Source organism: Corvus moneduloides, chromosome 1 (assembly GCF_009650955.1).
Source record: "Corvus moneduloides isolate bCorMon1 chromosome 1, bCorMon1.pri, whole genome shotgun sequence".
Lineage (NCBI taxonomy): Eukaryota > Metazoa > Chordata > Aves > Passeriformes > Corvidae > Corvus > Corvus moneduloides.
In genome coordinates this window covers 128833300-128846486 of record NC_045476.1, presented here as the reverse complement: position 1 = coordinate 128846486, position 13187 = coordinate 128833300, and the positions used below count along the sequence as shown (strand labels likewise).

Below are 13187 nucleotides of genomic sequence, written 5' to 3'. Positions count from 1 at the left end.
CTTCCCCTGCTGTGGAGTGAGTAATGCAAAGCACTGATGAAACCCAGGTTTCCAAGATGTAAATCCCCTTAGCAGCTCCCTTCCTGGAGCACAGAGTCACCACAAGCTCCACAAACATAACACCTCTGCACTAGTACTTTGCTAGGGAGAATGGACAACCATCATCAGGCAGGAGGATGGAGAAGTAACTGCTTTTTTTACAGTGTAAAATAACCTCAATCCAGCACTGCAACTATGAAAAGACTAATGTCCCTGAACTTGCATGAACATACAGGTCTCAGAGAGGGCTGACTACTCAAAAAATCTCCAGAATTACTTAAGCATCAACCGAGGACAACCATGAGCATTTCTGCAAAAATTAGTAAATAGAGAAAAAGCAGGTGATTTTCAGACACAACAGTAAGGAGATCCCCAGCACAGAAATTACAGACTTTAAAAGTAAAATATATAAGGATGGGCAGAAACTAAAAAAATTATATAAGCTTTTGAAGATACACTGAATGAACTATTATTAACCATAGAAAATAATATACCTGTTAAATAAAAGTAGAATGGAAATCTCAGCCAATTTACAATTCACTAAGGAACTGGACTCACATAAAAAAATAAAAACACCGAACCAAGAAGTCAGAAACTCCTCTAAAATAACACTGAGTTGCTTCTAAAACTTCTACCATTACTTCAAGTATGAGACCTCAAGTCCAGACTCATTACTGAGCACCACATTATACGAAGGAGCAAAGCAATTGCAAACTGCAAGGATGCAGTGGAATAGATCCTGCTCCTGGACTGAACAAACAGCTATAGGAATCAATTGTTATACATGATTCCCATGCTTACAAAAAAACAACAAAAATCACCAAACTGAAAAATCAGTTCAAACTTAATACAATTTCATCAAACATACATGTCAGTAAATCATGACTCATCTTTGTTTACTGGAGTATACATTACATCTTGCTGAGGTTACTTCAATATTCATCTACATTAGTGTAGAAGCTTCATAGCACTACGACACAGAGAATAACAAACATCTCAGCGCACTCCAGGATCCCAGACCAATGGCACCTAGACAAGGATCCTCAACTTTCTCAAAACTTTTCAAGTGGATTCCAGAGTCTCCCTTAGCTTCCTTTCAGTTCTTAGTTTTCTCAAGTAACAGGAAAGACATATGGCAAAAACAGAATGTAATTCTCCAGATTTTCACCTTGTGCCACCAGCATTCTATCCACCTTGCTATAGTATAGGGATTCAACCCTGCAGCACAGCAAATGGCGATTCCTGGCACTCTCTGCCAGCTGGACTTTTGATAATTTCTCTTTTAAGAGAGCTCCATGCAACATTTCAGAGCAGCAACTTGGCTGGGTGCCATAAAGAGCAGTCTAAATTTTAAAGATCAGATGAAGAGCAAATATAGAAGAGAATGTTTGTTACCTATATTAAAAAACCCATCCAGTTTTGTTTGCCAATTTTTAGAACTGTTTATGAAAAACTCTGTCACTCCAGGACTATCCTTGAGTCACTCAGAGTGCCACAGTCCCTGCCTCCACGAAGTTTGGCTTTCAAACTACAAACCTAAACTTTCTAAAGCATCCTTCTGGAAACTTCGTTAATACAAAATGGCATCTGCATGATCAGCGCATACCTGCTTTGGAGAAGAAATGTCTCAAAATGCTGATAAAATTCTAAATATGAAGAATCACCTTGTAAGAAATTTTATGATCTTTACAAGTCTGACAAACTTGCAGACCAGAACATGGTGTTCCAACTAAGTCCTTTGAACAGGGGAGCAACTACATATGAAATACATAAGATAACAGCTTAGTGCTGAAGTTTCTGCCTCCATTCAGCTCCTATTGGGAACATAAATGCCTCTATTTTTGGCTATGACTCAGGGTCCCTGTACCGTGGTGGTACAGAGAACAGTAATTCACCTCTACCTTTGAGAAATGTGATAAAGAATCATATGGAGATGATTCCATGCTAATAATATCAATGAAGATTATTACACGTTTTTCATATTACCTGCAAACTGTTACATACTTTCTGTACTATTCCCTGTTCTAATTCTTTTACCCTTTGCCTGACATTGCAGTAATACAATAGAGAAAGCAATGGGCGTGAAAATTAAAACATAAAGCATTGAAAATCCAAATTCAAAGAATTATAAAAGAATTTTTTCATTATAACAGATAAGTACTAATGTTTTTGCCTGTCTGCTGATCAGCTGCCATTTTGTGAGGCAGCATTTTTTTACAGAGAACATACACTAGGTTCCTGTTATGGGGATTTTGACTTCTGGTCTTATCAAAATAAGAGTACCATTGTTTGTTGTTTGGTGGCGGTTTTTTTCTTGATGGTTGCTCTGTGTGTTGTTGAAAAAAATCAAAACAAAAACCTACCACTGCTAGAGATAGCACAAGGAGCTGCCAACAGCACAAATGACTTCTCTGACATCTGGAATGAAATCAGGGAAAACAAAGAACTCTGCCTGCAGAAGACTCCAGGGCACAAAGATTTTTTTGCCTTCTTTACAGATAAAAAGTCCAGAAATTATGTCAAAGCTCCTGGATCACAAAATATACGTAAACTAGCTTTCTGAAAGCAATAATCTGACTTAGTATTAAGCCTAAAAATAAATATTGGGTTTTATCTGAAAAAAAGAATTTTTAAATAGTTACTTATTTATCCCCTCAGAATTCTTTTAACAGTGTTTCTACCCTTAAATCTACACTGTCATAAACAAAACCAAGGTGGACTGCAAAAAACATACGTGTTTTTAATAAGGTGATTTCCTGCACATTTTTACTTCAGGAAAACTAGTTCAACTGAAGTGCCCAACTTATCATAAAGACTGCTGAATAAAGCTAGCTAGCTGTTATGCACATTAAAATTGAATAGAATTTGATTTTGCACAGTGTAAAGATAAAATCCTATAAAATAAGCCCCAATAAGGAAATGTTCATATTTTTACACGAACTTTTTGTGTCTATGATAATAGCCTCATCTTCACAAATTTAGAAACACAAATCTAAAATACTTGTAGCGTCTTTTTTCTCTCTTTACATTTTCAGTGTAACTATAGGCATCTGGATGATGGAAAATATTTTGGTCTTTTCACAATATTCCAAATGATCCTAGAGAGAACATGGAGATCTATCCTTGGGAAGAAAACTGCTATCATAGCTGACTAGCCTATAGTGGCTAATTCAGCTCACAGGCATCAAGGTAGTATTTAGCACAGCAGTTTTGCACACTCGAATTAATGCACATCAGGTTCCAAGTCCCAGAAGAACACCAAGCCAGTTTTGTTGAAACACTTTTCTTTGATTTTGACACAAGGAGGCAAAACAAAAAAATCAATAGAGAAGACTCCAGCAGCAATAGCAGCTGTGGCAAACACTGTGTTCTTACCCTCCTCTTCCCATTAACCTGTGCCAGCAGCAGTGCCAGTAGCTGCTCAGGCTGGCTTCTGCTACTGAACAAAAGACTCTTCTTCTCTCTCCAGTGATTCACCAGCTGAGGCACCACCTGTTTCTCCCATCTTGCCTGCAGGACTGGATGAATCATAACCAGCAGCGAGAGCATCAGCCAAGGTCAGATACATTCCTTCTCCCTGCTGTACCTAGAGCTACTTTCAAAGCTGGCTTCATATTCTGACGCCTGTAAGTACAGGGGAATTGATGGACGACATCTGCAATGTTTTCCATTCTAGTGGTAATTTCTTTTCACAACTTACCAAACAATCCACTTCTCCATTCATCTGATCCTAAGGGGCATCAGTCTGCCTGAAACAGTATCCCTGACTTCTTTCCTTAAAGTAAACACGAATTCATAAGTACACACACACATACAGAAATGACTGCTTTGAAGAAATATATATCTTCATAATCTTCTCATACATGATGAATATGATGACACATTTTGGGATAATCTTAACCCACACTCCATCATGTATAATTTTTTTTTTTTCTCTATCATATCAGAAAGCTTCTTCTAAGAGTAGAGCAAAAAAACCCTTCCTCATCCTCTTCTGTATCTCAATCACCATTTCTGCATTTCGTGGTCACTGAAAATATTTTTCAACTTTTTACTGCACATCTTGCTCTTTCTTTCATGCCCTGTGAGACTTCTAAGTCAGTTCCCTCCTTTGATGAGGAAATGCCCCCTAAACTCATGTTCCCCACCTCTAAAATCACCTGAGCTTTCACTTTTGATCCCTTCCTTCCTTTCAGCTCCACTACAGATGAAAGTAAGAGATTTATAGTTAAAGTCCAGTTCCACACAGCCAGGCAGGAAGTCCAATGTCTCCACCCTCTTCCTTGTACTGAAGCCATTCTCAAATAGATTTAGTACAACCTTTTCCTGGCCCAGTTCAGAAGACACCTATTCATTTTCTTCCCTGATGTCAAGAATCCTGTCACCCATATCTAGTATCCTTATTTTGGGAACCTGTTCTTCTGAGGACTAGCTAAACTCTTTCTGGTCCACAGAAGTTTGGTTGATGAGTAACGATGGAGGCACTCGCACGCTCGCTAAGATCATTCCAAATCTCACCAAGCCAGAGGCCAGATGTCTGGCTGGTTCACACACGCTGCTGTGATCTGATGCCACACGCAGAAAACTGCTAGAAGATCACCTACATTTTTGCTTAATTAAAATATAGTTGAACCAGAGCTTTAGCAAAAGGCCATACACTGGCATAAGTAATGTATCCCCACCTGCAAGATGAGCAGAAGGCAGTATGTCTAATATTTTTTGCCAAATATTTTATGTAACATGGGTTGCTGCTTACCAAGACTTTATCCCATTAAAAACACAAACAGGTTAGATTCCATTCTCAGCATCATCAAGAGAGGTTCTGGAAGGCAAAAAAAGGGATTTGCCTGACCCCTGTGAATTTCTGAACAGTCTGCTGGGATTGCAACAAACAAACTAACCAAACAAGAGGCATGCATATCAATAAACAAAATACTTCCAGCATGCCAAGATTCCTCTTAACTGTATTTTGAAGAATTTTTGAAGGAAATGATACTCTGTATTAAAAAACATTCACATGTATGTGGAATTCCCTGTGGCAATACATCATATGGTCCTGTTGATGCATGTTATTAAGTGAATAATGTACTGCTAATCACACAACTGATCCTGTATCATTCAAGTTGGAATGGAAAAGAAATGACGTCTACCATTACAGCTTGCCTCTCATAAAAGTCAGCAGTTTCCTGAACTGACAGAACACTAGGTTCTCATTAGGAAATCTCAGTGATTTCAGCTCTGTCAACTATCACCAAACCAAAACAAGAATCTAGGAAACCTCAGAACAAATGTACATCTGGAAGTAACAGTATGTTCCCACTATATTGCAATCATAATTAGAAAAGAATTCATATGTTTGAAACCTTTATACTTCATACTATAGTTTCTGCTTCTTTTATGCAAACGTATCTTCTTATTCTATTCAATTTGGAAAAAATCTTGAATTTTCATTTAATTTTGATCCACAAACTAATTATTTTCCCTTTTTGCTTTAGTTGGAGAACACCAATTAAGAAGAATTCAACATTTCCAAAATATTTTTGAGACAACTCTTTAATTCTACACATCAAATTTTATTTCTATTAGCAAATCAGTAATTTCAGAAAGTGTAAAAGATGAGAAACACATGGAAGGACAAGATGAGAAACACATTTGTCACCAGTCGCCGCTCCAAAAAATTTTTTTAGATTTTCTGATTCAATTTGAGAAATAATAGTTAGAAATCTAAAAAAATATTGCAAGAAAGTCCTCTGTTCGTTGTCTATATCTTTTTAAAGTACATTAACATGTTTGAAGAAAAGTTTGAATCAAAAATACCCACCAGAATAAAGAGAGCCATAATCTTTATCACTCATTATGAGGAGGAAACCTGAAATAACATATCACATCTCCACTTTCAGAATTTAAATTTAAATATTAATTCCTATTGCATCTGAATAAGGGAGGAAAGTTGACTCAGCACCACTGAAAACAAATTATTTGGTCCTTCATTATTAAGGTAGCTTATTAAAAAAAAAAAAAAAACAACAAACAAACAAACAATTTTACCTATAAACTGAGAAAACTTGAAACTACTGACAGGCAATCATAATGGAAGCCCACCAACCCCTTTTTACATGCTCAGTTTTCAACACAGCAAATACTTTTTTTTTTCTAATATTGGAATGCACAGTCCTTAATTATGAATTTGTTTAATTTTTAATATGGCTAGATGCTAATTAGGAATTAGAATGCTTGAGAGTTCTACAATTTTTATTTTCAGAGTTGTATAAATAAAATGTACTCTCAAATACCATTCAGTGCCAATTCTGGCTGCCATTTGTACTTGCACACTGGTGCCAAGAAAAACACGATGGAGGGAAGAATATGAAACAGCAGTTTTCTTACTCAATTTCAATTCTTTGCAAAGCCTGCAGGGAAGCTGTGGTGAGTACAGAACTTCTATAAAGTGCTCTCTCCTGATCACAGAAGGAAAAGCTGAAACATCCCATTTAAGGTCTTTCCCAATCAGTAGCAATCAGAATGCTTCCCTACATAAGGAAACTTATATCTCAGATAATTCCTATTGCTATTGCTTTAGATAATTCCTATTATCTAAATTTAAACATTTAGATAGACTCACATGCAACAATGCCTCAGTTCATGCAACCATCATTTAATAAACACTGCAGTATGTTTTAAGTATTTCATGTTTTTCAGTTTGAACCAGAACTTTTATTTATTATACAAATAATAAAATAAATAAAGGAGAAAACTACTCGTTTCTGAAAATTAGATGTAAATATTAGTTGTCTTCATTCAAAAAAGAATACAATAACAAAAATTTAAATTATTTAACACACAGCTTCATAAAAACAAAAGCTTGCTATATGTCTCTATTGCCTGCCCTGAACTGGTCTCATGAATTTCCATCTGCCTATATGGTTTTGAGTCAATTTCCATGGAAAAGCAATCATTAATAATATTTTTTTAGACTGTATTTGATTCACGGGATGCTACAACTGTGCAAATTCAAAGAATAGTTCATCTTTTATTTTTTTATTGGCTTGATATGGTAAAAAAAATTAGCTAAAAATTAGCTCTCTTTTTTATTTATGCTCTACATAAAGGAAATATCTACACATCTACATCTGTACATCCACTGAACATTAATGACACCACAGGATATTTACATGCTAATCACCATTTACATCCCTCGAAGAGGTTCCATATCTTGAAGGATACAATGATCACCAAGGACATGATATTAGAAAACTAAACAGAGCATCTTAACATCCAGAAGAGACCTGTAGGTGTAAAGCCAAAACATTTGAATTTATCCACATTAGCTGGATTGCCTTACTGTCAAAAAAAATTCCTAATTCCAAGAAATATGGACCAGGATTCTACATGAATGCTAGGGAGAAATAATCCCTCACTCACAGGTTATCCTTCTCTCACTGGTCCTTTCTTTTCCCCTTTTGCTAGTCAAGCACAGGCTCCTTCTTTTGTCTTATGTAGGTCTGCGCCCTGTCTTTGGCTTTGATGAGTTCCCAGCATAATTGCACAACACACTTCTCTGTCTGTGAAGCATGTGTTCCTCAGGAACTCAGACTGCATGTCTGTTCTTGCCCTTTTCATTAGTTTTTATAGGGAAACAGAAGACAAAACCTGATTAAAATATCATTTTCTTTGCCTTCTTAATGACATTTTTTGTTCAAATGCTGGGACCCTAAGATGAGACCGCTCATTATTACCTTTACCTGAAATAAGAGCCTCATTGTTTTAGGCTGTAATCAAAAGCTTTAAATCATCTTCTGGTTGAAGCTGAGAGAATCAGGGATTTTTTTTAGATATAAACCTGTAAAAATAGCACAAGAAGACTGTCACTCTCAGTCAGTCCATGGGGACAGTCTGTAGGGCCACTGTTTAAATTAAAAAGAGAATATTCAGCAGTCACAGCATCATGGAAATCACCCTCCTCACCAAACCACCTGCACCATAACTGCAGACAAGCACAAACAGAGCACACTGGTGGCAGATGCCATCTGTTAATACTCAACCAGAGTTTGACAGCACTGAATACCACTCATACCAGGACACACTGCTGTTTACCAAAACACCCACGTTGATTCCACAGACTGAAGTCTCACTGAGTCTTTCCACATAAGGTTACACAAGGATCTGGAACATTTTTTTTATTAATAATTTTTATTTCATTCATGAATTTGCTGTGAGCAACATACTTTCAGTTCCTATTCTCCAAAGTAAAAAAAGAATTGTCTAAACAATTCAAAGTTCCAGATACCAGATTTCTAAGAACAACACAAAGGAACAATGGTGTTAGTGGTACTGGGAAATCAAGAAACCATAAATAAATACCAAGTATTGTTTTCCAGCATCTTTAGTAGTTCTGGATCCTACAGTCTATGCTTCCTCTGGATGAGGAAATGACGCCTCTGCAGGTTTTCCTTGAGTCCATAATAGACTGCTATAACTTGCCATATGGGGGCCAGCCAAAGTCATTGCACTTGCAGACAGTGAGCCATGCAGAGGCTCATCTGTTGGGCAATGATAAAAGCTACTGCGATCACAGACTCATTTCTTGACTACAAGATGCTGCCTCTCCACTAGGAAGCCTGATTTACCCTTTTTAAGGAACAGGTTATGGGTGGCACAACCCATCTTAGCCGTGGCAGTACATGAATGTACTGGTAGAGATGGCTTGGAAATGAAGGCAAAATAGCTTCAGGAGCAGATCCACAGCTATGGAGTAGCTTTAGGAAGAGACCCAACATCAAGATCAAGTTTGAAAGTCTTCAGTCTCTACATGTTTCTATCAGGAGATAGAAGCATCTTCATCTTTCTTCTTCCCTTAGATCCTGCTTGTAGGAATGATCAGCAGCAGGGAGGAAAGCAAGCAGTGAGGTCAGTGCAAGATGCTCTCGACTAACACTATTCCAGATGTTCGGTTTTCACAATTATATCAAAACATAAGGAAGAAAAACTTGCAGGAAGATAGGTTCACTTTAAATTTTGAAGCACAAGCCTAGAAGAGTAATTAATACTTCACACATACAGATGAAGCAGACACTACACTAACAGGATGAAATTCTATCAGAAGGAAGAAAAAAGAAAAGCAGATTGCTTGGTCTTTCAGGCTTTATCTTACTTTCACCAAACTGCCTGTTAAAAATTACTAATTGCTAAACTTTGATTTTTTCCAGCAGCATGTGAAAGAAACTGGGATAAGAACAGAGGGAGGTTGCCAAATACACAGTTAGAAACTTTCCACAGGCTTTTTTTAGAAGAAGCGGAGTTTCATTTCAAAATATTTTTCTAGCCTTTTCTACTGTGAAGACTGCAGTGCAATAATTTACAGAATGGATGCTATCTCTATAGATAAACAAAACCATCATTCACAAGGGATTTGACCTTAACCTTCTGTCCTAAAATAGTATGGCCAATTACATAGCAGCAGCAGCCCACATCCTTAAAATATCTTTGACTGAATTATGGAACTAAGTGCTAGTCTTGACTTTTCAAGTTTGCTACAGACTGCAACTAACTAAAAGAATAAATATACAACTAAAACAGACAGCTACGTTTGTCAGAAAATAAATTCCAGCAACTAAATGGTGAAGCAGAAGTATGTACTGTTGAATTCACTGCTCTTGTTAAAAAGAAGAGCTCGAAAAAATGCACAACTGGACTTAACAACTTACATCAACCTGAGCAATAAACTAAAACCTTCCAGGAAGTTTATCATCCTGTTTGCTGACTATAATTTGGCTTGTTTTGTTTTGATACTGTTTTCCTGTTCCTTCCACTCATGTCCTCCAAATCACTGGAAGCACTGCCAAAGCACTGGAACCTCACTGCCTACACTCCAAACACTTATCCAGCCCATACGCTTAGTGTTATGGGCAGAAACAGCTTCCTATCTTCCCGCAAATCTGAAAGAAAGAGCAAAACTGTGGTTCATTTGGCTAGAGAGAGGTAACAAAAACATATGTCAAAAAGTATCCTAAATATATTGGGCATTTACTGAGCAAACCCAGTGCAAACATTTAGGTAACAGTCTGATACATTTTCATTTAAAGAGAAAATCACTTTGGGTCCAACAAACAAAAAGATTTAATGTTTATAAGAAGACCACCATTTGTCGGGTGTTATGATATACTTTAATCCTACTTTTAGCATTATTTTTATGGAATTTCCTTTCCATTAATACTCTACTTCACCAGAATTGCCAGCAACAAATGTGCAGAACAGCACAAATCCAAAATACAGTGTCAGCACTAATATTGTCACTATCATTTCTGTGACAAATATAACTCATCAATGACCAACACGGGATACTGCTCACTACATAGTTGATATTTTCCTATTATTTACATGGTTTTTGAAAAATCTGTTCTAAGTCTGGAATAGTGGGGTTATATCTATCACACAAAAACTACAGAAAAACTTAAATCTTGCCCATGATTTTATAAGCCCTCTCTCAATGACCAGTTCAAAGCAGCAGCTTTTGAAATACAAGTCATCAAAAAAAACTGAGCTCCCTTTTGTAATAGATAAATCAGCTGAACAACACAAGCTCAAACATTAGCATGAGAGAAACTAATTTGGTATTAGGGAACATCTTTTCTCCTTGGTAGTCTCTGTCATTATCTACAAAGCACAATAAGTACACATCATATTTTACTCTCTGTGTAAGGAAACTCAGCATCCAGGACTATTATGAGGAAACAGAAGTTTGACAACATGCAAATATTGCACACTATCCTTCTGATCCCTGAGGGGACAGGCATCCATATAAAACAGAAATACAACATCCATTGCAAAAGGAAAGCCTTCTAGAGGTGCCTCCATTCAGTGTTAATGACAGTATGACAAGGCCTTAGTGCACAGAACTGTCACACCTGAGGGTGGAAACTTCCAGATGCAAAAAGTTCCAAGGAGGAATACAGGACACAGGATCCCTTCTGGAAGCACCATAAAGCTTGTCTCATTTTCCAAAGGGATGGCTGACATCCAGATATTGTTTTTCAACTATTCTTTCAGACAGCAAGGACACTTCTTTTTCACTGTCAGTCAAACCAAAGGAAAAGAGCACAATTTCCTGTCTCTTTTTAAAAATCAGAGTTCACCTAAGAAACAAAGGTGGGTGGAGGCCCCAGCACTACTGAGTCCTTCTGGACAAGAGTAAGTGCATGGAAGTAGGAAAGATTTAGAGCAACGAGATCACGTTCAAATAAATAAGCCTGACAGGGAAAAAAAAAAAAAAAAAAAAAGGAAAAAAGAAAAAAAAGTCTCCCTGTGCAGAAAAGGTGGGCCAAACTGAAGCCAAATCCCAGTGAAGATAGAGCTGCTCTTGGCTGAGCTATGCCTTAGCAACTCAATACATCAACACACTTTGCAAGGCCAATGCAAGGAGTATTTGGAGGATTTAAGGGCCAAAGGGGTTTCCCTGGTGCCCTGGGTTGCAGTGTATTCTATTACCATCCTCATGAGCTGTTGAAATCAGGTGGGGCAGTGTTTCCTTACCTCCTCCCCCCAGACTATCTTTCTGTTAATGGCCCATCATTGTCCTGCCGCCTGACTCAGAGATAACTCCCTCCGGACTATCTTCTGTTAATGAGCCTCATCAACACTTGGCCTCATGACTCATTACCCCATTGTGAGATGCTCCACCCAGAGGGAGGAACCAAGCATCCCATCCTGGATATAATCTGAGATTCTGAACACCAGAGACAACCCTTCCCACTGGATTTCCAGAGGACAGGAGCTACACAGCCACCACTGGACCTTCTGAGGAAGAGCAGACCTTTTTTTCTACAGGATCACTGCTTCAGAGGACTCCAGCCACCGTTCTACCAGACTGCTACCACCACCCTGCCTCACAGGGTGTCAGGTTGTATCTTGACTCTGTCAGTTTGAACCAGTGTTTTCTTTTAGTTTTTTTTTCTCCTTTTCTTTAATTTCCCCATTAAATTTTTACTCTGACTTGGTGACTCCCACTGGTTTGTTTTCAAACTAGTACACCTGGTCATGTTGTGTTATCAAGTATTGGTGTATTTTCCAACAGAAAGGGGTCTTAGCCATGACCCTTTTTCACAAGCTCAAACATGAAAAGGATCAGATCAGCAGCAAGGTCAGACTAAGCAGTCAACTAGAAATACACATCCTGTCTGTCACACAGCCTGCATGTGGATAACACACAGCCCGCAAATGGGTAACAGCGAATGGCATGGCTTTATACAGACACCTACCTATGCAACAAACCATGTTCGAGGAAGCAGGACTAAGTGATTCTCTAAATGCGTCACAGTAATCTGTATTTTTCTCTTCCCAAACCAGACATCAATTTGAAAAGACTTCATAAGACGCTCCCTTTCAGCAAATGCATAAGTATATTATAACTACACAGTGTCTCTTGTCAAATTTCTTCTTCACATGAAAAACTCCTGCAGCAAAATTCTGGATTACAGCATAATGTGAAACCAGAAGGATTTCTGAATGTACCTTGCACAAGTCTCAATGCAGTATTGCTCATCTGGCAGCCATCCCAAAATCTACTTGACATTTTTCATTTAAGCAGCATGCAAAAATCTGGAAATTTCTCAAACTAAAGAACAAGCAAAGTTGTCAATAGACCTGAGTCTCCCGCTCCCACAAAACCAGATTCTTACATGGTCACTCCAGACCATCATATCAGGGAATCACATGAGAACAAACAATAAAACAAATCTCTCTTCTTCCTGAAGTGTTCAGCAGTTACTGGAACTGAATGTGTCCTTCTCTTCCCTTCAAAGCAAAGGAGGAAAAAAAAAAAAAAAAAGACCTGATTGGTTATTGCATTTGCCCTGTTCTGTTCATGTCCTCATTAATGTAGGAACTGAGGGGAAGTTTTGCTCTTACGTCTGAAAGAGCAAGAATTTCATGATCTAGATCTAACTCAAAGCTTACATCTTGTGTCCCACAGCCTCCTTCTTTTAGGAACAAACCAGACTACTCTTTTTCCATGGAATCACACAATATAGTACAGGACAGGCATATTTGGCATATTATGTAAGGTCCAAACTCTCTTCTGTATTCAGAAGGAAGTCATTACATAGGGCTGCTCCTGATAACTTGTAGATTGTGAGCTTACTGAGCTATGGGCT

The 13187-nt window shown here is 37.8% G+C and overlaps 1 protein-coding gene across 2 annotated transcripts in view; it reads right to left on the bottom strand.

Moving 5' to 3' along the window:
• Positions 1 to 13187, bottom strand: part of PREX2 (phosphatidylinositol-3,4,5-trisphosphate dependent Rac exchange factor 2) — a 171273-nt gene that overhangs the window by 128765 nt on the left and 29321 nt on the right. The gene's annotated exons all lie outside the window — the stretch shown is intronic.